The sequence below is a fragment of the Schistocerca cancellata genome, unplaced genomic scaffold (assembly GCF_023864275.1).
Source record: "Schistocerca cancellata isolate TAMUIC-IGC-003103 unplaced genomic scaffold, iqSchCanc2.1 HiC_scaffold_1082, whole genome shotgun sequence".
Lineage (NCBI taxonomy): Eukaryota > Metazoa > Arthropoda > Insecta > Orthoptera > Acrididae > Schistocerca > Schistocerca cancellata.
Genome location: NW_026047081.1, coordinates 209,560 through 229,959, shown reverse-complemented (window position 1 = coordinate 229,959; position 20,400 = coordinate 209,560). Strand labels below are relative to the sequence as shown.

Below are 20,400 nucleotides of genomic sequence, written 5' to 3'. Positions count from 1 at the left end.
GTGCGTGACGGAAAGCGAGTGGAGGGGGTGTAAACCCGGAGAAGAATGTGCGCGTCCGGTGTGGTCTAGTGGCTAGGATACCTGGCTTTCACCCAGGAGGCCCGGGTTCGATTCCCGGTACCGGAATGGAATTTTTTCGGAACAAATGACGACAAGTTTTGACGGTGCGAAATGCTGTTTCACGTCCTCCTCGCATTATATCTACTGGTTCGTAAACGTCAGCTGACAACAGTCGAGAGAAACGGGCACGCAACGAAATTACTACGAGCAGCGGCATAGAGGGAGAAGAGACGCTGCTCCACTGTTGGATTGCTGCCATAGAAATGTTACATGGCAATACGCAGAGCAACTCCCGCGAAGCAATGGGAAACTGCCTGCACCGAGGCCCGTTAGCTCAGTTGGTTAGAGCGTCGTGCTAATAACGCGAAGGTCGTGGGTTCGATCCCCCCACGGGCCACTACGATTTTACTACTTCAAAAAGGCAACGCCGATTTCTCCGGGGAAGTATGGTGACAAAGAAATCGTCACATTGTGTGGGAGCTGATAGGGGACCCGAACGCGACTTGTCGGGACGCGCTAAAACATTTCACTGGTCACAGCACGCTGAACACACAGTTTCTCGTCCGATCACCACAACTACGCGACGTTGGGCGTTGTCAGTGCTTGGGCGGGTGACCGCCTGCGAACATAGGGCACTGTCGACAGTTTCAATTCGTATTTCTCTTTCCTCTTCGGTTTCGGAGCTGCAGCGCTATTCGGTCAAGGGCACTGGCGCCACGTTTTGCCTCTCGGTATGCCAAGTCGCGCCGTGCGGCCACAGTGAAAGGAAGGAGCGTGTTGTAAAATTTGCAACAAAGAAAGAAAAAAAAAAGAAATGTACTAGTAATAAAACTGAATTTGTCTGACAGAACATGTAAAATCAGACAGTACATGATAACAGGCAGCAGGTATTTACTTGAGGCATAAGTAATGTTGTGCCCGCCTCGCCATACCTCTCTCAGTCGTTTCGCGTGCTTGTCCTTTTGATATAGGCCGATTGGAGAGCGTCAGCTCTCGCGTCAGCTGAGCAAAGTCGAGACAAGTCGAGACTCAAGGGGAATCGACGCACACGCTATAGGGTGGCCTGCAGCGAGTAAGATGGGGAAAGAAACATTAATTTAAGGACGCGTGGCAAAAGTACTTATACGCAAAAGTAAAAGCCTGCTGCGGTGGCCGGGAATCGAACCCGGATCAACTGCTTGGAAGGCAACTATGCTGACCATTACACCACCACCGCACAGTTCCCTTCCGCGCCTCGCGAGCCGCGCTGTGTGTGCTTCCCGCCTGTCGGCGGCGCCTGAAGGTGGTCGTAGCTGTAGGCGCGTTACGGGGTAGGCGAGCTCATCCAGGCAGCGTCTCTACGCACATTTCGCGTCCTTTGGCAAGAGTCGTCGCGTGCGTGCGCTGCAAGAGTACTTAGACGATCATTTTTAAGCAGTGCAGTGCAGGATTCAGCGTCTGTAGCATTCTCTCGAGAGGATGCGACGGCGCTGGACGGCAGTCCCACTTTCCCCTCAGACGTCTGCAGCGGAAAGCACCAGGAAGCTGTGAACTAGCTGAGCATCGGTGGTTCAGTGTTAGAATGCTCGCCTGCCACGAGGGCGGCCCGGGTTCGATTCCCGGCCGATGCATCGTTTTGTTTTTTCTCCGATAGTGGTGCTGCGTGTCTTTCGCACTCGAACTGCGTGAGCCATGAGAATGAACCGCGGCATTCCGTGTGGAAAGAAGCAATCATGCAGCGCGCACGACTGCTCGTTTGGACTCTTGCGTGCTATTGTACATACTGGCGTCGGCCTAGCATCGCAAGTTGCCTGCGGCGCCGGGAATGCACGTGTAGCAACAGAAAAAAATGAGCCACGGAGTGCAGACTCTCTACCTCTGGTATTTGGTACTTAGCAAGATTCCAGAAGGTGTGGCGTTCGCCTGCCTCGGTAGCGCAGTAGGCAGCGCGTAAGTCTCATAATCTTAAGGTCGTGAGTTCGATCCTCACCCGGGGCATTTAATTTACTATCGTTCACAGCTAAGTCGACGGCTCTGGGGTTGCGACGGAGCGAAACACTTAGTAGTAGGTTATCCACAAGGCTCCAACGACTCAGCGTGAAAATGTTTACTTCCCGTTATTACTAGTTGCAGTTCTTTTGTAAAATTTTCAAGAAAAAAAGTACTAGTAATAAAACTGAATTTCGTATGATATAACATGTAACACAATGTATGACCTGCTATATAATGACAGGCAGTAGGTCTTTACTTGCGAAATAAGTAAATAAATATTACTACTTACAGCTTTGCTTTTCCTCCTACCCCTGCAACAACGAGGCCAAAAGCAATGGACTGTGACTTTTGCCATACGCGAGAAGATGCTCGCAAACAGGGAAAGTGCGTGACGGAAAGCGAGTGGAGGCGGTGTAAACCCGGAGAAGAATGTGCGCGTCCGGTGTGGTCTAGTGGCTAGGATACCTGGCTTTCACCCAGGAGGCCCGGGTTCGATTCCCGGTACCGGAATGGAATTTTTTCGGAACAAATGACGACAAGTTTTGACGGTGCGAAATGCTGTTTCACGTCCTCCTCGCATTATATCTACTGGTTCGTAAACGTCAGCTGACAACAGTCGAGAGAAACGGGCACGCAACGAAATTACTACGAGCAGCGGCATAGAGGGAGAAGAGACGCTGCTCCACTGTTGGATTGCTGCCATAGAAATGTTACATGGCAATACGCAGAGCAACTCCCGCGAAGCAATGGGAGACTGCCTGCACCGAGGCCCGTTAGCTCAGTTGGTTAGAGCGTCGTGCTAATAACGCGAAGGTCGTGGGTTCGATCCCCCCACGGGCCACTACGATTTTACTACTTCAAAAAGGCAACGCCGATTTCTCCGGGGAAGTATGGTGACAAAGAAATCGTCACATTGTGTGGGAGCTGATAGGGGACCCGAACGCGACTTGTCGGGACGCGCTAAAACATTTCACTGGTCACAGCACGCTGAACACACAGTTTCTCGTCCGATCACCACAACTACGCGACGTTGGGCGTTGTCAGTGCTTGGGCGGGTGACCGCCTGCGAACATAGGGCACTGTCGACAGTTTCAATTCGTATTTCTCTTTCCTCTTCGGTTTCGGAGCTGCAGCGCTATTCGGTCAAGGGCACTGGCGCCACGTTTTGCCTCTCGGTATGCCAAGTCGCGCCGTGCGGCCACAGTGAAAGGAAGGAGCGTGTTGTAAAATTTGCAACAAAGAAAGAAAAAAAAAGAAATGTACTAGTAATAAAACTGAATTTGTCTGACAGAACATGTAAAATCAGACAGTACATGATAACAGGCAGCAGGTATTTACTTGAGGCATAAGTAATGTTGTGCCCGCCTCGCCATACCTCTCTCAGTCGTTTCGCGTGCTTGTCCTTTTGATATAGGCCGATTGGAGAGCGTCAGCTCTCGCGTCAGCTGAGCAAAGTCGAGACATGTCGAGACTCAAGGGGAATCGACGCACACGCTATAGGGTGGCCTGCAGCGAGTAAGATGGGGAAAGAAACATTAATTTAAGGACGCGTGGCAAAAGTACTTATACGCAAAAGTAAAAGCCTGCTGCGGTGGCCGGGAATCGAACCCGGATCAACTGCTTGGAAAGCAACTATGCTGACCATTACACCACCACCGCACAGTTCCCTTCCGCGCCTCGCGAGCCGCGCTGTGTGTGCTTCCCGCCTGTCGGCGGCGCCTGAAGGTGGTCGTAGCTGTAGGCGCGTTACGGGGTAGGCGAGCTCATCCAGGCAGCGTCTCTACGCACATTTCGCGTCCTTTGGCAAGAGTCGTCGCGTGCGTGCGCTGCAAGAGTACTTAGACGATCATTTTTAAGCAGTGCAGTGCAGGATTCAGCGTCTGTAGCATTCTCTCGAGAGGATGCGACGGCGCTGGACGGCAGTCCCACTTTCCCCTCAGACGTCTGCAGCGGAAAGCACCAGGAAGCTGTGAACTAGCTGAGCATCGGTGGTTCAGTGGTAGAATGCTCGCCTGCCACGCGGGCGGCCCGGGTTCGATTCCCGGCCGATGCATCGTTTTGTTTTCTCTCCGATAGTGGTGCTGCGTGTCTTTCGCACTCGAACTGCGTGAGCCATGAGAATGAACCGCGGCATTCCGTGTGGAAAGAAGCAATCATGCAGCGCGCACGACTGCTCGTTTGGACTCTTGCGTGCTATTGTACATACTGGCGTCGGCCTAGCATCGCAAGTTGCCTGCGGCGCCGGGAATGCACGTGTAGCAACAGAAAAAAATGAGCCACGGAGTGCAGACTCTCTACCTCTGGTATTTGGTACTTAGCAAGATTCCAGAAGGTGTGGCGTTCGCCTGCCTCGGTAGCGCAGTAGGCAGCGCGTAAGTCTCATAATCTTAAGGTCGTGAGTTCGATCCTCACCCGGGGCATTTAATTTACTATCGTTCACAGCTAAGTCGACGGCTCTGGGGTTGCGACGGAGCGAAACACTTAGTAGTAGGTTATCCACAAGGCTCCAACGACTCAGCGTGAAAATGTTTACTTCCCGTTATTACTAGTTGCAGTTCTTTTGTAAAATTTTCAAGAAAAAAAGTACTAGTAATAAAACTGAATTTCGTATGATATAACATGTAACACAATGTATGACCTGCTATATAATGACAGGCAGTAGGTCTTTACTTGCGAAATAAGTAAATAAATATTACTACTTACAGCTTTGCTTTTCCTCCTACCGCTGCAACAACGAGGCCAAAAGCAAAGGACTGTGACTTTTGCCATACGCGAGAAGATGCTCGCAAACAGGGAAAGTGCGTAACGGAAAGCGAGTGGAGGGGGTGTAAACCCGGAGGAGAATGTGCGCGTCCGGTGTGGTCTAGTGGCTAGGATACCTGGCTTTCACCCAGGAGGCCCGGGTTCGATTCCCGGTACCGGAATGGAATTTTTTCGGAACAAATGACGACAAGTTTTGACGGTGCGAAATGCTGTTTCACGTCCTCCTCGCATTATATCTACTGGTTCGTAAACGTCAGCTGACAACAGTCGAGAGAAACGGGCACGCAACGAAATTACTACGAGCAGCGGCATAGAGGGAGAAGAGACGCTGCTCCACTGTTGGATTGCTGCCATAGAAATGTTACATGGCAATACGCAGAGCAACTCCCGCGAAGCAATGGGAGACTGCCTGCACCGAGGCCCGTTAGCTCAGTTGGTTAGAGCGTCGTGCTAATAACGCGAAGGTCGTGGGTTCGATCCCCCCACGGGCCACTACGATTTTACTACTTCAAAAAGGCAACGCCGATTTCTCCGGGGAAGTATGGTGACAAAGAAATCGTCGCATTGTGTGGGAGCTGATAGGGGACCCGAACGCGACTTGTCGGGACGCGCTAAAACATTTCACTGGTCACAGCACGCTGAACACACAGTTTCTCGTCCGATCACCACAACTACGCGACGTTGGGCGTTGTCAGTGCTTGGGCGGGTGACCGCCTGCGAACATAGGGCACTGTCGACAGTTTCAATTCGTATTTCTCTTTCCTCTTCGGTTTCGGAGCTGCAGCGCTATTCGGTCAAGGGCACTGGCGCCACGTTTTGCCTCTCGGTATGCCAAGTCGCGCCGTGCGGCCACAGTGAAAGGAAGGAGCGTGTTGTAAAATTTGCAACAAAGAAAGAAAAAAAAAGAAATGTACTAGTAATAAAACTGAATTTGTCTGACAGAACATGTAAAATCAGACAGTACATGATAACAGGCAGCAGGTATTTACTTGAGGCATAAGTAATGTTGTGCCCGCCTCGCCATACCTCTCTCAGTCGTTTCGCGTGCTTGTCCTTTTGATATAGGCCGATTGGAGAGCGTCAGCTCTCGCGTCAGCTGAGCAAAGTCGAGACAAGTCGAGACTCAAGGGGAATCGACGCACACGCTATAGGGTGGCCTGCAGCGAGTAAGATGGGGAAAGAAACATTAATTTAAGGACGCGTGGCAAAAGTACTTATACGCAAAAGTAAAAGCCTGCTGCGGTGGCCGGGAATCGAACCCGGATCAACTGCTTGGAAGGCAACTATGCTGACCATTACACCACCACCGCACAGTTCCCTTCCGCGCCTCGCGAGCCGCGCTGTGTGTGCTTCCCGCCTGTCGGCGGCGCCTGAAGGTGGTCGTAGCTGTAGGCGCGTTACGGGGTAGGCGAGCTCATCCAGGCAGCGTCTCTACGCACATTTCGCGTCCTTTGGCAAGAGTCGTCGCGTGCGTGCGCTGCAAGAGTACTTAGACGATCATTTTTAAGCAGTGCAGTGCAGGATTCAGCGTCTGTAGCATTCTCTCGAGAGGATGCGACGGCGCTGGACGGCAGTCCCACTTTCCCCTCAGACGTCTGCAGCGGAAAGCACCAGGAAGCTGTGAACTAGCTGAGCATCGGTGGTTCAGTGGTAGAATGCTCGCCTGCCACGCGGGCGGCCCGGGTTCGATTCCCGGCCGATGCATCGTTTTGTTTTCTCTCCGATAGTGGTGCTGCGTGTCTTTCGCACTCGAACTGCGTGAGCCATGAGAATGAACCGCGGCATTCCGTGTGGAAAGAAGCAATCATGCAGCGCGCACGACTGCTCGTTTGGACTCTTGCGTGCTATTGTACATACTGGCGTCGGCCTAGCATCGCAAGTTGCCTGCGGCGCCGGGAATGCACGTGTAGCAACAGAAAAAAATGAGCCACGGAGTGCAGACTCTCTACCTCTGGTATTTGGTACTTAGCAAGATTCCAGAAGGTGTGGCGTTCGCCTGCCTCGGTAGCGCAGTAGGCAGCGCGTAAGTCTCATAATCTTAAGGTCGTGAGTTCGATCCTCACCCGGGGCATTTAATTTACTATCGTTCACAGCTAAGTCGACGGCTCTGGGGTTGCGACGGAGCGAAACACTTAGTAGTAGGTTATCCACAAGGCTCCAACGACTCAGCGTGAAAATGTTTACTTCCCGTTATTACTAGTTGCAGTTCTTTTGTAAAATTTTCAAGAAAAAAAGTACTAGTAATAAAACTGAATTTCGTATGATATAACATGTAACACAATGTATGACCTGCTATATAATGACAGGCAGTAGGTCTTTACTTGCGAAATAAGTAAATAAATATTACTACTTACAGCTTTGCTTTTCCTCCTACCCCTGCAACAACGAGGCCAAAAGCAATGGACTGTGACTTTTGCCATACGCGAGAAGATGCTCGCAAACAGGGAAAGTGCGTGACGGAAAGCGAGTGGAGGCGGTGTAAACCCGGAGAAGAATGTGCGCGTCCGGTGTGGTCTAGTGGCTAGGATACCTGGCTTTCACCCAGGAGGCCCGGGTTCGATTCCCGGTACCGGAATGGAATTTTTTCGGAACAAATGACGACAAGTTTTGACGGTGCGAAATGCTGTTTCACGTCCTCCTCGCATTATATCTACTGGTTCGTAAACGTCAGCTGACAACAGTCGAGAGAAACGGGCACGCAACGAAATTACTACGAGCAGCGGCATAGAGGGAGAAGAGACGCTGCTCCACTGTTGGATTGCTGCCATAGAAATGTTACATGGCAATACGCAGAGCAACTCCCGCGAAGCAATGGGAGACTGCCTGCACCGAGGCCCGTTAGCTCAGTTGGTTAGAGCGTCGTGCTAATAACGCGAAGGTCGTGGGTTCGATCCCCCCACGGGCCACTACGATTTTACTACTTCAAAAAGGCAACGCCGATTTCTCCGGGGAAGTATGGTGACAAAGAAATCGTCACATTGTGTGGGAGCTGATAGGAGACCCGAACGCGACTTGTCGGGACGCGCTAAAACATTTCACTGGTCACAGCACGCTGAACACACAGTTTCTCGTCCGATCACCACAACTACGCGACGTTGGGCGTTGTCAGTGCTTGGGCGGGTGACCGCCTGCGAACATAGGGCACTGTCGACAGTTTCAATTCGTATTTCTCTTTCCTCTTCGGTTTCGGAGCTGCAGCGCTATTCGGTCAAGGGCACTGGCGCCACGTTTTGCCTCTCGGTATGCCAAGTCGCGCCGTGCGGCCACAGTGAAAGGAAGGAGCGTGTTGTAAAATTTGCAACAAAGAAAGAAAAAAAAAGAAATGTACTAGTAATAAAACTGAATTTGTCTGACAGAACATGTAAAATCAGACAGTACATGATAACAGGCAGCAGGTATTTACTTGAGGCATAAGTAATGTTGTGCCCGCCTCGCCATACCTCTCTCAGTCGTTTCGCGTGCTTGTCCTTTTGATATAGGCCGATTGGAGAGCGTCAGCTCTCGCGTCAGCTGAGCAAAGTCGAGACAAGTCGAGACTCAAGGGGAATCGACGCACACGCTATAGGGTGGCCTGCAGCGAGTAAGATGGGGAAAGAAACATTAATTTAAGGACGCGTGGCAAAAGTACTTATACGCAAAAGTAAAAGCCTGCTGCGGTGGCCGGGAATCGAACCCGGATCAACTGCTTGGAAGGCAACTATGCTGACCATTACACCACCACCGCACAGTTCCCTTCCGCGCCTCGCGAGCCGCGCTGTGTGTGCTTCCCGCCTGTCGGCGGCGCCTGAAGGTGGTCGTAGCTGTAGGCGCGTTACGGGGTAGGCGAGCTCATCCAGGCAGCGTCTCTACGCACATTTCGCGTCCTTTGGCAAGAGTCGTCGCGTGCGTGCGCTGCAAGAGTACTTAGACGATCATTTTTAAGCAGTGCAGTGCAGGATTCAGCGTCTGTAGCATTCTCTCGAGAGGATGCGACGGCGCTGGACGGCAGTCCCACTTTCCCCTCAGACGTCTGCAGCGGAAAGCACCAGGAAGCTGTGAACTAGCTGAGCATCGGTGGTTCAGTGGTAGAATGCTCGCCTGCCACGCGGGCGGCCCGGGTTCGATTCCCGGCCGATGCATCGTTTTGTTTTCTCTCCGATAGTGGTGCTGCGTGTCTTTCGCACTCGAACTGCGTGAGCCATGAGAATGAACCGCGGCATTCCGTGTGGAAAGAAGCAATCATGCAGCGCGCACGACTGCTCGTTTGGACTCTTGCGTGCTATTGTACATACTGGCGTCGGCCTAGCATCGCAAGTTGCCTGCGGCGCCGGGAATGCACGTGTAGCATCAGAAAAAAATGAGCCACGGAGTGCAGACTCTCTACCTCTGGTATTTGGTACTTAGCAAGATTCCAGAAGGTGTGGCGTTCGCCTGCCTCGGTAGCGCAGTAGGCAGCGCGTAAGTCTCATAATCTTAAGGTCGTGAGTTCGATCCTCACCTGGGGCATTTAATTTACTATCGTTCACAGCTAAGTCGACGGCTCTGGGGTTGCGACGGAGCGAAACACTTAGTAGTAGGTTATCCACAAGGCTCCAACGACTCAGCGTGAAAATGTTTACTTCCCGTTATTACTAGTTGCAGTTCTTTTGTAAAATTTTCAAGAAAAAAAGTACTAGTAATAAAACTGAATTTCGTATGATATAACATGTAACACAATGTATGACCTGCTATATAATGACAGGCAGTAGGTCTTTACTTGCGAAATAAGTAAATAAATATTACTACTTACAGCTTTGCTTTTCCTCCTACCGCTGCAACAACGAGGCCAAAAGCAAAGGACTGTGACTTTTGCCATACGCGAGAAGATGCTCGCAAACAGGGAAAGTGCGTAACGGAAAGCGAGTGGACGGGGTGTAAACCCGGAGGAGAATGTGCGCGTCCGGTGTGGTCTAGTGGCTAGGATACCTGGCTTTCACCCAGGAGGCCCGGGTTCGATTCCCGGTACCGGAATGGAATTTTTTCGGAACAAATGACGACAAGTTTTGACGGTGCGAAATGCTGTTTCACGTCCTCCTCGCATTATATCTACTGGTTCGTAAACGTCAGCTGACAACAGTCGAGAGAAACGGGCACGCAACGAAATTACTACGAGCAGCGGCATAGAGGGAGAAGAGACGCTGCTCCACTGTTGGATTGCTGCCATAGAAATGTTACATGGCAATACGCAGAGCAACTCCCGCGAAGCAATGGGAGACTGCCTGCACCGAGGCCCGTTAGCTCAGTTGGTTAGAGCGTCGTGCTAATAACGCGAAGGTCGTGGGTTCGATCCCCCCACGGGCCACTACGATTTTACTACTTCAAAAAGGCAACGCCGATTTCTCCGGGGAAGTATGGTGACAAAGAAATCGTCGCATTGTGTGGGAGGTGATAGGGGACCCGAACGCGACTTGTCGGGACGCGCTAAAACATTTCACTGGTCACAGCACGCTGAACACACAGTTTCTCGTCCGATCACCACAACTACGCGACGTTGGGCGTTGTCAGTGCTTGGGCGGGTGACCGCCTGCGAACATAGGGCACTGTCGACAGTTTCAATTCGTATTTCTCTTTCCTCTTCGGTTTCGGAGCTGCAGCGCTATTCGGTCAAGGGCACTGGCGCCACGTTTTGCCTCTCGGTATGCCAAGTCGCGCCGTGCGGCCACAGTGAAAGGAAGGAGCGTGTTGTAAAATTTGCAACAAAGAAAGAAAAAAAAAGAAATGTACTAGTAATAAAACTGAATTTGTCTGACAGAACATGTAAAATCAGACAGTACATGATAACAGGCAGCAGGTATTTACTTGAGGCATAAGTAATGTTGTGCCCGCCTCGCCATACCTCTCTCAGTCGTTTCGCGTGCTTGTCCTTTTGATATAGGCCGATTGGAGAGCGTCAGCTCTCGCGTCAGCTGAGCAAAGTCGAGACAAGTCGAGACTCAAGGGGAATCGACGCACACGCTATAGGGTGGCCTGCAGCGAGTAAGATGGGGAAAGAAACATTAATTTAAGGACGCGTGGCAAAAGTACTTATACGCAAAAGTAAAAGCCTGCTGCGGTGGCCGGGAATCGAACCCGGATCAACTGCTTGGAAGGCAACTATGCTGACCATTACACCACCACCGCACAGTTCCCTTCCGCGCCTCGCGAGCCGCGCTGTGTGTGCTTCCCGCCTGTCGGCGGCGCCTGAAGGTGGTCGTAGCTGTAGGCGCGTTACGGGGTAGGCGAGCTCATCCAGGCAGCGTCTCTACGCACATTTCGCGTCCTTTGGCAAGAGTCGTCGCGTGCGTGCGCTGCAAGAGTACTTAGACGATCATTTTTAAGCAGTGCAGTGCAGGATTCAGCGTCTGTAGCATTCTCTCGAGAGGATGCGACGGCGCTGGACGGCAGTCCCACTTTCCCCTCAGACGTCTGCAGCGGAAAGCACCAGGAAGCTGTGAACTAGCTGAGCATCGGTGGTTCAGTGGTAGAATGCTCGCCTGCCACGCGGGCGGCCCGGGTTCGATTCCCGGCCGATGCATCGTTTTGTTTTCTCTCCGATAGTGGTGCTGCGTGTCTTTCGCACTCGAACTGCGTGAGCCATGAGAATGAACCGCGGCATTCCGTGTGGAAAGAAGCAATCATGCAGCGCGCACGACTGCTCGTTTGGACTCTTGCGTGCTATTGTACATACTGGCGTCGGCCTAGCATCGCAAGTTGCCTGCGGCGCCGGGAATGCACGTGTAGCAACAGAAAAAAATGAGCCACGGAGTGCAGACTCTCTACCTCTGGTATTTGGTACTTAGCAAGATTCCAGAAGGTGTGGCGTTCGCCTGCCTCGGTAGCGCAGTAGGCAGCGCGTAAGTCTCATAATCTTAAGGTCGTGAGTTCGATCCTCACCCGGGGCATTTAATTTACTATCGTTCACAGCTAAGTCGACGGCTCTGGGGTTGCGACGGAGCGAAACACTTAGTAGTAGGTTATCCACAAGGCTCCAACGACTCAGCGTGAAAATGTTTACTTCCCGTTATTACTAGTTGCAGTTCTTTTGTAAAATTTTCAAGAAAAAAAGTACTAGTAATAAAACTGAATTTCGTATGATATAACATGTAACACAATGTATGACCTGCTATATAATGACAGGCAGTAGGTCTTTACTTGCGAAATAAGTAAATAAATATTACTACTTACAGCTTTGCTTTTCCTCCTACCCCTGCAACAACGAGGCCAAAAGCAATGGACTGTGACTTTTGCCATACGCGAGAAGATGCTCGCAAACAGGGAAAGTGCGTGACGGAAAGCGAGTGGAGGCGGTGTAAACCCGGAGAAGAATGTGCGCGTCCGGTGTGGTCTAGTGGCTAGGATACCTGGCTTTCACCCAGGAGGCCCGGGTTCGATTCCCGGTACCGGAATGGAATTTTTTCGGAACAAATGACGACAAGTTTTGACGGTGCGAAATGCTGTTTCACGTCCTCCTCGCATTATATCTACTGGTTCGTAAACGTCAGCTGACAACAGTCGAGAGAAACGGGCACGCAACGAAATTACTACGAGCAGCGGCATAGAGGGAGAAGAGACGCTGCTCCACTGTTGGATTGCTGCCATAGAAATGTTACATGGCAATACGCAGAGCAACTCCCGCGAAGCAATGGGAGACTGCCTGCACCGAGGCCCGTTAGCTCAGTTGGTTAGAGCGTCGTGCTAATAACGCGAAGGTCGTGGGTTCGATCCCCCCACGGGCCACTACGATTTTACTACTTCAAAAAGGCAACGCCGATTTCTCCGGGGAAGTATGGTGACAAAGAAATCGTCACATTGTGTGGGAGCTGATAGGAGACCCGAACGCGACTTGTCGGGACGCGCTAAAACATTTCACTGGTCACAGCACGCTGAACACACAGTTTCTCGTCCGATCACCACAACTACGCGACGTTGGGCGTTGTCAGTGCTTGGGCGGGTGACCGCCTGCGAACATAGGGCACTGTCGACAGTTTCAATTCGTATTTCTCTTTCCTCTTCGGTTTCGGAGCTGCAGCGCTATTCGGTCAAGGGCACTGGCGCCACGTTTTGCCTCTCGGTATGCCAAGTCGCGCCGTGCGGCCACAGTGAAAGGAAGGAGCGTGTTGTAAAATTTGCAACAAAGAAAGAAAAAAAAAGAAATGTACTAGTAATAAAACTGAATTTGTCTGACAGAACATGTAAAATCAGACAGTACATGATAACAGGCAGCAGGTATTTACTTGAGGCATAAGTAATGTTGTGCCCGCCTCGCCATACCTCTCTCAGTCGTTTCGCGTGCTTGTCCTTTTGATATAGGCCGATTGGAGAGCGTCAGCTCTCGCGTCAGCTGAGCAAAGTCGAGACAAGTCGAGACTCAAGGGGAATCGACGCACACGCTATAGGGTGGCCTGCAGCGAGTAAGATGGGGAAAGAAACATTAATTTAAGGACGCGTGGCAAAAGTACTTATACGCAAAAGTAAAAGCCTGCTGCGGTGGCCGGGAATCGAACCCGGATCAACTGCTTGGAAGGCAACTATGCTGACCATTACACCACCACCGCACAGTTCCCTTCCGCGCCTCGCGAGCCGCGCTGTGTGTGCTTCCCGCCTGTCGGCGGCGCCTGAAGGTGGTCGTAGCTGTAGGCGCGTTACGGGGTAGGCGAGCTCATCCAGGCAGCGTCTCTACGCACATTTCGCGTCCTTTGGCAAGAGTCGTCGCGTGCGTGCGCTGCAAGAGTACTTAGACGATCATTTTTAAGCAGTGCAGTGCAGGATTCAGCGTCTGTAGCATTCTCTCGAGAGGATGCGACGGCGCTGGACGGCAGTCCCACTTTCCCCTCAGACGTCTGCAGCGGAAAGCACCAGGAAGCTGTGAACTAGCTGAGCATCGGTGGTTCAGTGGTAGAATGCTCGCCTGCCACGCGGGCGGCCCGGGTTCGATTCCCGGCCGATGCATCGTTTTGTTTTCTCTCCGATAGTGGTGCTGCGTGTCTTTCGCACTCGAACTGCGTGAGCCATGAGAATGAACCGCGGCATTCCGTGTGGAAAGAAGCAATCATGCAGCGCGCACGACTGCTCGTTTGGACTCTTGCGTGCTATTGTACATACTGGCGTCGGCCTAGCATCGCAAGTTGCCTGCGGCGCCGGGAATGCACGTGTAGCATCAGAAAAAAATGAGCCACGGAGTGCAGACTCTCTACCTCTGGTATTTGGTACTTAGCAAGATTCCAGAAGGTGTGGCGTTCGCCTGCCTCGGTAGCGCAGTAGGCAGCGCGTAAGTCTCATAATCTTAAGGTCGTGAGTTCGATCCTCACCTGGGGCATTTAATTTACTATCGTTCACAGCTAAGTCGACGGCTCTGGGGTTGCGACGGAGCGAAACACTTAGTAGTAGGTTATCCACAAGGCTCCAACGACTCAGCGTGAAAATGTTTACTTCCCGTTATTACTAGTTGCAGTTCTTTTGTAAAATTTTCAAGAAAAAAAGTACTAGTAATAAAACTGAATTTCGTATGATATAACATGTAACACAATGTATGACCTGCTATATAATGACAGGCAGTAGGTCTTTACTTGCGAAATAAGTAAATAAATATTACTACTTACAGCTTTGCTTTTCCTCCTACCGCTGCAACAACGAGGCCAAAAGCAAAGGACTGTGACTTTTGCCATACGCGAGAAGATGCTCGCAAACAGGGAAAGTGCGTAACGGAAAGCGAGTGGACGGGGTGTAAACCCGGAGGAGAATGTGCGCGTCCGGTGTGGTCTAGTGGCTAGGATACCTGGCTTTCACCCAGGAGGCCCGGGTTCGATTCCCGGTACCGGAATGGAATTTTTTCGGAACAAATGACGACAAGTTTTGACGGTGCGAAATGCTGTTTCACGTCCTCCTCGCATTATATCTACTGGTTCGTAAACGTCAGCTGACAACAGTCGAGAGAAACGGGCACGCAACGAAATTACTACGAGCAGCGGCATAGAGGGAGAAGAGACGCTGCTCCACTGTTGGATTGCTGCCATAGAAATGTTACATGGCAATACGCAGAGCAACTCCCGCGAAGCAATGGGAGACTGCCTGCACCGAGGCCCGTTAGCTCAGTTGGTTAGAGCGTCGTGCTAATAACGCGAAGGTCGTGGGTTCGATCCCCCCACGGGCCACTACGATTTTACTACTTCAAAAAGGCAACGCCGATTTCTCCGGGGAAGTATGGTGACAAAGAAATCGTCGCATTGTGTGGGAGGTGATAGGGGACCCGAACGCGACTTGTCGGGACGCGCTAAAACATTTCACTGGTCACAGCACGCTGAACACACAGTTTCTCGTCCGATCACCACAACTACGCGACGTTGGGCGTTGTCAGTGCTTGGGCGGGTGACCGCCTGCGAACATAGGGCACTGTCGACAGTTTCAATTCGTATTTCTCTTTCCTCTTCGGTTTCGGAGCTGCAGCGCTATTCGGTCAAGGGCACTGGCGCCACGTTTTGCCTCTCGGTATGCCAAGTCGCGCCGTGCGGCCACAGTGAAAGGAAGGAGCGTGTTGTAAAATTTGCAACAAAGAAAGAAAAAAAAAGAAATGTACTAGTAATAAAACTGAATTTGTCTGACAGAACATGTAAAATCAGACAGTACATGATAACAGGCAGCAGGTATTTACTTGAGGCATAAGTAATGTTGTGCCCGCCTCGCCATACCTCTCTCAGTCGTTTCGCGTGCTTGTCCTTTTGATATAGGCCGATTGGAGAGCGTCAGCTCTCGCGTCAGCTGAGCAAAGTCGAGACAAGTCGAGACTCAAGGGGAATCGACGCACACGCTATAGGGTGGCCTGCAGCGAGTAAGATGGGGAAAGAAACATTAATTTAAGGACGCGTGGCAAAAGTACTTATACGCAAAAGTAAAAGCCTGCTGCGGTGGCCGGGAATCGAACCCGGATCAACTGCTTGGAAGGCAACTATGCTGACCATTACACCACCACCGCACAGTTCCCTTCCGCGCCTCGCGAGCCGCGCTGTGTGTGCTTCCCGCCTGTCGGCGGCGCCTGAAGGTGGTCGTAGCTGTAGGCGCGTTACGGGGTAGGCGAGCTCATCCAGGCAGCGTCTCTACGCACATTTCGCGTCCTTTGGCAAGAGTCGTCGCGTGCGTGCGCTGCAAGAGTACTTAGACGATCATTTTTAAGCAGTGCAGTGCAGGATTCAGCGTCTGTAGCATTCTCTCGAGAGGATGCGACGGCGCTGGACGGCAGTCCCACTTTCCCCTCAGACGTCTGCAGCGGAAAGCACCAGGAAGCTGTGAACTAGCTGAGCATCGGTGGTTCAGTGGTAGAATGCTCGCCTGCCACGCGGGCGGCCCGGGTTCGATTCCCGGCCGATGCATCGTTTTGTTTTCTCTCCGATAGTGGTGCTGCGTGTCTTTCGCACTCGAACTGCGTGAGCCATGAGAATGAACCGCGGCATTCCGTGTGGAAAGAAGCAATCATGCAGCGCGCACGACTGCTCGTTTGGACTCTTGCGTGCTATTGTACATACTGGCGTCGGCCTAGCATCGCAAGTTGCCTGCGGCGCCGGGAATGCACGTGTAGCAACAGAAAAAAATGAGCCACGGAGTGCAGACTCTCTACCTCTGGTATTTGGTACTTAGCAAGATTCCAGAAGGTGTGGCGTTCGCCTGCCTCGGTAGCGCAGTAGGCAGCGCGTAAGTCTCATAATCTTAAGGTCGTGAGTTCGATCCTCACCTGGGGCATTTAATTTACTATCGTTCACAGCTAAGTCGACGGCTCTGGGGTTGCGACGGAGCGAAACACTTAGTAGTAGGTTATCCACAAGGCTCCAACGACTCAGCGTGAAAATGTTTACTTCCCGTTATTACTAGTTGCAGTTCTTTTGTAAAATTTTCAAGAAAAAAAGTACTAGTAATAAAACTGAATTTCGTATGATATAACATGTAACACAATGTATGACCTGCTATATAATGACAGGCAGTAGGTCTTTACTTGCGAAATAAGTAAATAAATATTACTACTTACAGCTTTGCTTTTCCTCCTACCGCTGCAACAACGAGGCCAAAAGCAAAGGACTGTGACTTTTGCCATACGCGAGAAGATGCTCGCAAACAGGGAAAGTGCGTAACGGAAAGCGAGTGGACGGGGTGTAAACCCGGAGGAGAATGTGCGCGTCCGGTGTGGTCTAGTGGCTAGGATACCTGGCTTTCACCCAGGAGGCCCGGGTTCGATTCCCGGTACCGGAATGGAATTTTTTCGGAACAAATGACGACAAGTTTTGACGGTGCGAAATGCTGTTTCACGTCCTCCTCGCATTATATCTACTGGTTCGTAAACGTCAGCTGACAACAGTCGAGAGAAACGGGCACGCAACGAAATTACTACGAGCAGCGGCATAGAGGGAGAAGAGACGCTGCTCCACTGTTGGATTGCTGCCATAGAAATGTTACATGGCAATACGCAGAGCAACTCCCGCGAAGCAATGGGAGACTGCCTGCACCGAGGCCCGTTAGCTCAGTTGGTTAGAGCGTCGTGCTAATAACGCGAAGGTCGTGGGTTCGATCCCCCCACGGGCCACTACGATTTTACTACTTCAAAAAGGCAACGCCGATTTCTCCGGGGAAGTATGGTGACAAAGAAATCGTCGCATTGTGTGGGAGCTGATAGGGGACCCGAACGCGACTTGTCGGGACGCGCTAAAACATTTCACTGGTCACAGCACGCTGAACACACAGTTTCTCGTCCGATCACCACAACTACGCGACGTTGGGCGTTGTCAGTGCTTGGGCGGGTGACCGCCTGCGAACATAGGGCACTGTCGACAGTTTCAATTCGTATTTCTCTTTCCTCTTCGGTTTCGGAGCTGCAGCGCTATTCGGTCAAGGGCACTGGCGCCACGTTTTGCCTCTCGGTATGCCAAGTCGCGCCGTGCGGCCACAGTGAAAGGAAGGAGCGTGTTGTAAAATTTGCAACAAAGAAAGAAAAAAAAAGAAATGTACTAGTAATAAAACTGAATTTGTCTGACAGAACATGTAAAATCAGACAGTACATGATAACAGGCAGCAGGTATTTACTTGAGGCATAAGTAATGTTGTGCCCGCCTCGCCATACCTCTCTCAGTCGTTTCGCGTGCTTGTCCTTTTGATATAGGCCGATTGGAGAGCGTCAGCTCTCGCGTCAGCTGAGCAAAGTCGAGACAAGTCGAGACTCAAGGGGAATCGACGCACACGCTATAGGGTGGCCTGCAGCGAGTAAGATGGGGAAAGAAACATTAATTTAAGGACGCGTGGCAAAAGTACTTATACGCAAAAGTAAAAGCCTGCTGCGGTGGCCGGGTATCGAACCCGGATCAACTGCTTGGAAGGCAACTATGCTGACCATTACACCACCACCGCACAGTTCCCTTCCGCGCCTCGCGAGCCGCGCTGTGTGTGCTTCCCGCCTGTCGGCGGCGCCTGAAGGTGGTCGTAGCTGTAGGCGCGTTACGGGGTAGGCGAGCTCATCCAGGCAGCGTCTCTACGCACATTTCGCGTCCTTTGGCAAGAGTCGTCGCGTGCGTGCGCTGCAAGAGTACTTAGACGATCATTTTTAAGCAGTGCAGTGCAGGATTCAGCGTCTGTAGCATTCTCTCGAGAGGATGCGACGGCGCTGGACGGCAGTCCCACTTTCCCCTCAGACGTCTGCAGCGGAAAGCACCAGGAAGCTGTGAACTAGCTGAGCATCGGTGGTTCAGTGGTAGAATGCTCGCCTGCCACGCGGGCGGCCCGGGTTCGATTCCCGGCCGATGCATCGTTTTGTTTTCTCTCCGATAGTGGTGCTGCGTGTCTTTCGCACTCGAACTGCGTGAGCCATGAGAATGAACCGCGGCATTCCGTGTGGAAAGAAGCAATCATGCAGCGCGCACGACTGCTCGTTTGGACTCTTGCGTGCTATTGTACATACTGGCGTCGGCCTAGCATCGCAAGTTGCCTGCGGCGCCGGGAATGCACGTGTAGCAACAGAAAAAAATGAGCCACGGAGTGCAGACTCTCTACCTCTGGTATTTGGTACTTAGCAAGATTCCAGAAGGTGTGGCGTTCGCCTGCCTCGGTAGCGCAGTAGGCAGCGCGTAAGTCTCATAATCTTAAGGTCGTGAGTTCGATCCTCACCCGGGGCATTTAATTTACTATCGTTCACAGCTAAGTCGACGGCTCTGGGGTTGCGACGGAGCGAAACACTTAGTAGTAGGTTATCCACAAGGCTCCAACGACTCAGCGTGAAAATGTTTACTTCCCGTTATTACTAGTTGCAGTTCTTTTGTAAAATTTTCAAGAAAAAAAATACTAGTAATAAAACTGAATTTCGTATGATATAACATGTAACACAATGTATGACCTGCTATATAATGACAGGCAGTAGGTCTTTACTTGCGAAATAAGTAAATAAATATTACTACTTACAGCTTTGCTTTTCCTCCTACCCCTGCAACAACGAGGCCAAAAGCAATGGACTGTGACTTTTGCCATACGCGAGAAGATGCTCGCAAACAGGGAAAGTGCGTAACGGAAAGCGAGTGGACGGGGTGTAAACCCGGAGGAGAATGTGCGCGTCCGGTGTGGTCTAGTGGCTAGGATACCTGGCTTTCACCCAGGAGGCCCGGGTTCGATTCCCGGTACCGGAATGGAATTTTTTCGGAACAAATGACGACAAGTTTTGACGGTGCGAAATGCTGTTTCACGTCCTCCTCGCATTATATCTACTGGTTCGTAAACGTCAGCTGACAACAGTCGAGAGAAACGGGCACGCAACGAAATTACTACGAGCAGCGGCATAGAGGGAGAAGAGACGCTGCTCCACTGTTGGATTGCTGCCATAGAAATGTTACATGGCAATACGCAGAGCAACTCCCGCGAAGCAATGGGAGACTGCCTGCACCGAGGCCCGTTAGCTCAGTTGGTTAGAGCGTCGTGCTAATAACGCGAAGGTCGTGGGTTCGATCCCCCCACGGGCCACTACGATTTTACTACTTCAAAAAGGCAACGCCGATTTCTCCGGGGAAGTATGGTGACAAAGAAATCGTCGCATTGTGTGGGAGCTGATAGGGGACCCGAACGCGACTTGTCGGGACGCGCTAAAACATTTCACTGGTCACAGCACGCTGAACACACAGTTTCTCGTCCGATCACCACAACTACGCGACGTTGGGCGTTGTCAGTGCTTGGGCGGGTGACCGCCTGCGAACATAGGGCACTGTCGACAGTTTCAATTCGTATTTCTCTTTCCTCTTCGGTTTCGGAGCTGCAGCGCTATTCGGTCAAGGGCACTGGCGCCACGTTTTGCCTCTCGGTATGCCAAGTCGCGCCGTGCGGCCACAGTGAAAGGAAGGAGCGTGTTGTAAAATTTGCAACAAAGAAAGAAAAAAAAAGAAATGTACTAGTAATAAAACTGAATTTGTCTGACAGAACATGTAAAATCAGACAGTACATGATAACAGGCAGCAGGTATTTACTTGAGGCATAAGTAATGTTGTGCCCGCCTCGCCATACCTCTCTCAGTCGTTTCGCGTGCTTGTCCTTTTGATATAGGCCGATTGGAGAGCGTCAGCTCTCGCGTCAGCTGAGCAAAGTCGAGACAAGTCGAGA

The 20,400-nt window shown here is 51.5% G+C and overlaps 42 non-coding genes across 42 annotated transcripts; 34 read left to right on the top strand and 8 right to left on the bottom strand.

The window, feature by feature from the left end:
- The first annotated feature begins 54 nt into the window (after window positions 1–54).
- Trnae-uuc (transfer RNA glutamic acid (anticodon UUC)) lies at window positions 55–126 on the top strand. Its single transcript has one exon. It is a non-coding gene; the product is annotated as a tRNA-Glu (tRNA).
- A 257-nt stretch (window positions 127–383) lies between these two features.
- Trnai-aau (transfer RNA isoleucine (anticodon AAU)) lies at window positions 384–457 on the top strand. The gene has a single exon. It is a non-coding gene; the product is annotated as a tRNA-Ile (tRNA).
- Window positions 458–1,204: 747 nt separating this feature from the next.
- Trnag-ucc (transfer RNA glycine (anticodon UCC)) lies at window positions 1,205–1,276 on the bottom strand. The gene has a single exon. It is a non-coding gene; the product is annotated as a tRNA-Gly (tRNA).
- A 323-nt stretch (window positions 1,277–1,599) lies between these two features.
- On the top strand, window positions 1,600–1,670 carry Trnag-gcc (transfer RNA glycine (anticodon GCC)). Its single transcript has one exon. It is a non-coding gene; the product is annotated as a tRNA-Gly (tRNA).
- A 294-nt stretch (window positions 1,671–1,964) lies between these two features.
- On the top strand, window positions 1,965–2,037 carry Trnam-cau (transfer RNA methionine (anticodon CAU)). Its single transcript has one exon. It is a non-coding gene; the product is annotated as a tRNA-Met (tRNA).
- Window positions 2,038–2,469: 432 nt separating this feature from the next.
- On the top strand, window positions 2,470–2,541 carry Trnae-uuc (transfer RNA glutamic acid (anticodon UUC)). The gene has a single exon. It is a non-coding gene; the product is annotated as a tRNA-Glu (tRNA).
- A 257-nt stretch (window positions 2,542–2,798) lies between these two features.
- On the top strand, window positions 2,799–2,872 carry Trnai-aau (transfer RNA isoleucine (anticodon AAU)). The gene has a single exon. It is a non-coding gene; the product is annotated as a tRNA-Ile (tRNA).
- A 746-nt stretch (window positions 2,873–3,618) lies between these two features.
- On the bottom strand, window positions 3,619–3,690 carry Trnag-ucc (transfer RNA glycine (anticodon UCC)). The gene has a single exon. It is a non-coding gene; the product is annotated as a tRNA-Gly (tRNA).
- A 323-nt stretch (window positions 3,691–4,013) lies between these two features.
- Trnag-gcc (transfer RNA glycine (anticodon GCC)) lies at window positions 4,014–4,084 on the top strand. Its single transcript has one exon. It is a non-coding gene; the product is annotated as a tRNA-Gly (tRNA).
- Window positions 4,085–4,378: 294 nt separating this feature from the next.
- Window positions 4,379–4,451, top strand: Trnam-cau (transfer RNA methionine (anticodon CAU)). Its single transcript has one exon. It is a non-coding gene; the product is annotated as a tRNA-Met (tRNA).
- A 432-nt stretch (window positions 4,452–4,883) lies between these two features.
- On the top strand, window positions 4,884–4,955 carry Trnae-uuc (transfer RNA glutamic acid (anticodon UUC)). The gene has a single exon. It is a non-coding gene; the product is annotated as a tRNA-Glu (tRNA).
- A 257-nt stretch (window positions 4,956–5,212) lies between these two features.
- Trnai-aau (transfer RNA isoleucine (anticodon AAU)) lies at window positions 5,213–5,286 on the top strand. The gene has a single exon. It is a non-coding gene; the product is annotated as a tRNA-Ile (tRNA).
- Window positions 5,287–6,032: 746 nt separating this feature from the next.
- Window positions 6,033–6,104, bottom strand: Trnag-ucc (transfer RNA glycine (anticodon UCC)). Its single transcript has one exon. It is a non-coding gene; the product is annotated as a tRNA-Gly (tRNA).
- Window positions 6,105–6,427: 323 nt separating this feature from the next.
- On the top strand, window positions 6,428–6,498 carry Trnag-gcc (transfer RNA glycine (anticodon GCC)). The gene has a single exon. It is a non-coding gene; the product is annotated as a tRNA-Gly (tRNA).
- Window positions 6,499–6,792: 294 nt separating this feature from the next.
- Trnam-cau (transfer RNA methionine (anticodon CAU)) lies at window positions 6,793–6,865 on the top strand. The gene has a single exon. It is a non-coding gene; the product is annotated as a tRNA-Met (tRNA).
- A 432-nt stretch (window positions 6,866–7,297) lies between these two features.
- On the top strand, window positions 7,298–7,369 carry Trnae-uuc (transfer RNA glutamic acid (anticodon UUC)). Its single transcript has one exon. It is a non-coding gene; the product is annotated as a tRNA-Glu (tRNA).
- Window positions 7,370–7,626: 257 nt separating this feature from the next.
- Trnai-aau (transfer RNA isoleucine (anticodon AAU)) lies at window positions 7,627–7,700 on the top strand. The gene has a single exon. It is a non-coding gene; the product is annotated as a tRNA-Ile (tRNA).
- A 746-nt stretch (window positions 7,701–8,446) lies between these two features.
- On the bottom strand, window positions 8,447–8,518 carry Trnag-ucc (transfer RNA glycine (anticodon UCC)). The gene has a single exon. It is a non-coding gene; the product is annotated as a tRNA-Gly (tRNA).
- Window positions 8,519–8,841: 323 nt separating this feature from the next.
- Trnag-gcc (transfer RNA glycine (anticodon GCC)) lies at window positions 8,842–8,912 on the top strand. The gene has a single exon. It is a non-coding gene; the product is annotated as a tRNA-Gly (tRNA).
- Window positions 8,913–9,206: 294 nt separating this feature from the next.
- Trnam-cau (transfer RNA methionine (anticodon CAU)) lies at window positions 9,207–9,279 on the top strand. The gene has a single exon. It is a non-coding gene; the product is annotated as a tRNA-Met (tRNA).
- Window positions 9,280–9,711: 432 nt separating this feature from the next.
- Window positions 9,712–9,783, top strand: Trnae-uuc (transfer RNA glutamic acid (anticodon UUC)). The gene has a single exon. It is a non-coding gene; the product is annotated as a tRNA-Glu (tRNA).
- Window positions 9,784–10,040: 257 nt separating this feature from the next.
- On the top strand, window positions 10,041–10,114 carry Trnai-aau (transfer RNA isoleucine (anticodon AAU)). Its single transcript has one exon. It is a non-coding gene; the product is annotated as a tRNA-Ile (tRNA).
- Window positions 10,115–10,860: 746 nt separating this feature from the next.
- On the bottom strand, window positions 10,861–10,932 carry Trnag-ucc (transfer RNA glycine (anticodon UCC)). Its single transcript has one exon. It is a non-coding gene; the product is annotated as a tRNA-Gly (tRNA).
- Window positions 10,933–11,255: 323 nt separating this feature from the next.
- On the top strand, window positions 11,256–11,326 carry Trnag-gcc (transfer RNA glycine (anticodon GCC)). Its single transcript has one exon. It is a non-coding gene; the product is annotated as a tRNA-Gly (tRNA).
- Window positions 11,327–11,620: 294 nt separating this feature from the next.
- Window positions 11,621–11,693, top strand: Trnam-cau (transfer RNA methionine (anticodon CAU)). The gene has a single exon. It is a non-coding gene; the product is annotated as a tRNA-Met (tRNA).
- A 432-nt stretch (window positions 11,694–12,125) lies between these two features.
- Trnae-uuc (transfer RNA glutamic acid (anticodon UUC)) lies at window positions 12,126–12,197 on the top strand. The gene has a single exon. It is a non-coding gene; the product is annotated as a tRNA-Glu (tRNA).
- A 257-nt stretch (window positions 12,198–12,454) lies between these two features.
- On the top strand, window positions 12,455–12,528 carry Trnai-aau (transfer RNA isoleucine (anticodon AAU)). Its single transcript has one exon. It is a non-coding gene; the product is annotated as a tRNA-Ile (tRNA).
- A 746-nt stretch (window positions 12,529–13,274) lies between these two features.
- Trnag-ucc (transfer RNA glycine (anticodon UCC)) lies at window positions 13,275–13,346 on the bottom strand. The gene has a single exon. It is a non-coding gene; the product is annotated as a tRNA-Gly (tRNA).
- A 323-nt stretch (window positions 13,347–13,669) lies between these two features.
- On the top strand, window positions 13,670–13,740 carry Trnag-gcc (transfer RNA glycine (anticodon GCC)). Its single transcript has one exon. It is a non-coding gene; the product is annotated as a tRNA-Gly (tRNA).
- A 294-nt stretch (window positions 13,741–14,034) lies between these two features.
- Window positions 14,035–14,107, top strand: Trnam-cau (transfer RNA methionine (anticodon CAU)). The gene has a single exon. It is a non-coding gene; the product is annotated as a tRNA-Met (tRNA).
- Window positions 14,108–14,539: 432 nt separating this feature from the next.
- On the top strand, window positions 14,540–14,611 carry Trnae-uuc (transfer RNA glutamic acid (anticodon UUC)). Its single transcript has one exon. It is a non-coding gene; the product is annotated as a tRNA-Glu (tRNA).
- Window positions 14,612–14,868: 257 nt separating this feature from the next.
- Trnai-aau (transfer RNA isoleucine (anticodon AAU)) lies at window positions 14,869–14,942 on the top strand. The gene has a single exon. It is a non-coding gene; the product is annotated as a tRNA-Ile (tRNA).
- Window positions 14,943–15,688: 746 nt separating this feature from the next.
- Trnag-ucc (transfer RNA glycine (anticodon UCC)) lies at window positions 15,689–15,760 on the bottom strand. The gene has a single exon. It is a non-coding gene; the product is annotated as a tRNA-Gly (tRNA).
- Window positions 15,761–16,083: 323 nt separating this feature from the next.
- On the top strand, window positions 16,084–16,154 carry Trnag-gcc (transfer RNA glycine (anticodon GCC)). Its single transcript has one exon. It is a non-coding gene; the product is annotated as a tRNA-Gly (tRNA).
- A 294-nt stretch (window positions 16,155–16,448) lies between these two features.
- On the top strand, window positions 16,449–16,521 carry Trnam-cau (transfer RNA methionine (anticodon CAU)). The gene has a single exon. It is a non-coding gene; the product is annotated as a tRNA-Met (tRNA).
- A 432-nt stretch (window positions 16,522–16,953) lies between these two features.
- On the top strand, window positions 16,954–17,025 carry Trnae-uuc (transfer RNA glutamic acid (anticodon UUC)). Its single transcript has one exon. It is a non-coding gene; the product is annotated as a tRNA-Glu (tRNA).
- Window positions 17,026–17,282: 257 nt separating this feature from the next.
- On the top strand, window positions 17,283–17,356 carry Trnai-aau (transfer RNA isoleucine (anticodon AAU)). Its single transcript has one exon. It is a non-coding gene; the product is annotated as a tRNA-Ile (tRNA).
- Window positions 17,357–18,102: 746 nt separating this feature from the next.
- Trnag-ucc (transfer RNA glycine (anticodon UCC)) lies at window positions 18,103–18,174 on the bottom strand. The gene has a single exon. It is a non-coding gene; the product is annotated as a tRNA-Gly (tRNA).
- Window positions 18,175–18,497: 323 nt separating this feature from the next.
- Trnag-gcc (transfer RNA glycine (anticodon GCC)) lies at window positions 18,498–18,568 on the top strand. The gene has a single exon. It is a non-coding gene; the product is annotated as a tRNA-Gly (tRNA).
- Window positions 18,569–18,862: 294 nt separating this feature from the next.
- Trnam-cau (transfer RNA methionine (anticodon CAU)) lies at window positions 18,863–18,935 on the top strand. Its single transcript has one exon. It is a non-coding gene; the product is annotated as a tRNA-Met (tRNA).
- A 432-nt stretch (window positions 18,936–19,367) lies between these two features.
- Trnae-uuc (transfer RNA glutamic acid (anticodon UUC)) lies at window positions 19,368–19,439 on the top strand. The gene has a single exon. It is a non-coding gene; the product is annotated as a tRNA-Glu (tRNA).
- Window positions 19,440–19,696: 257 nt separating this feature from the next.
- On the top strand, window positions 19,697–19,770 carry Trnai-aau (transfer RNA isoleucine (anticodon AAU)). Its single transcript has one exon. It is a non-coding gene; the product is annotated as a tRNA-Ile (tRNA).
- Window positions 19,771–20,400: the final 630 nt, after the last annotated feature.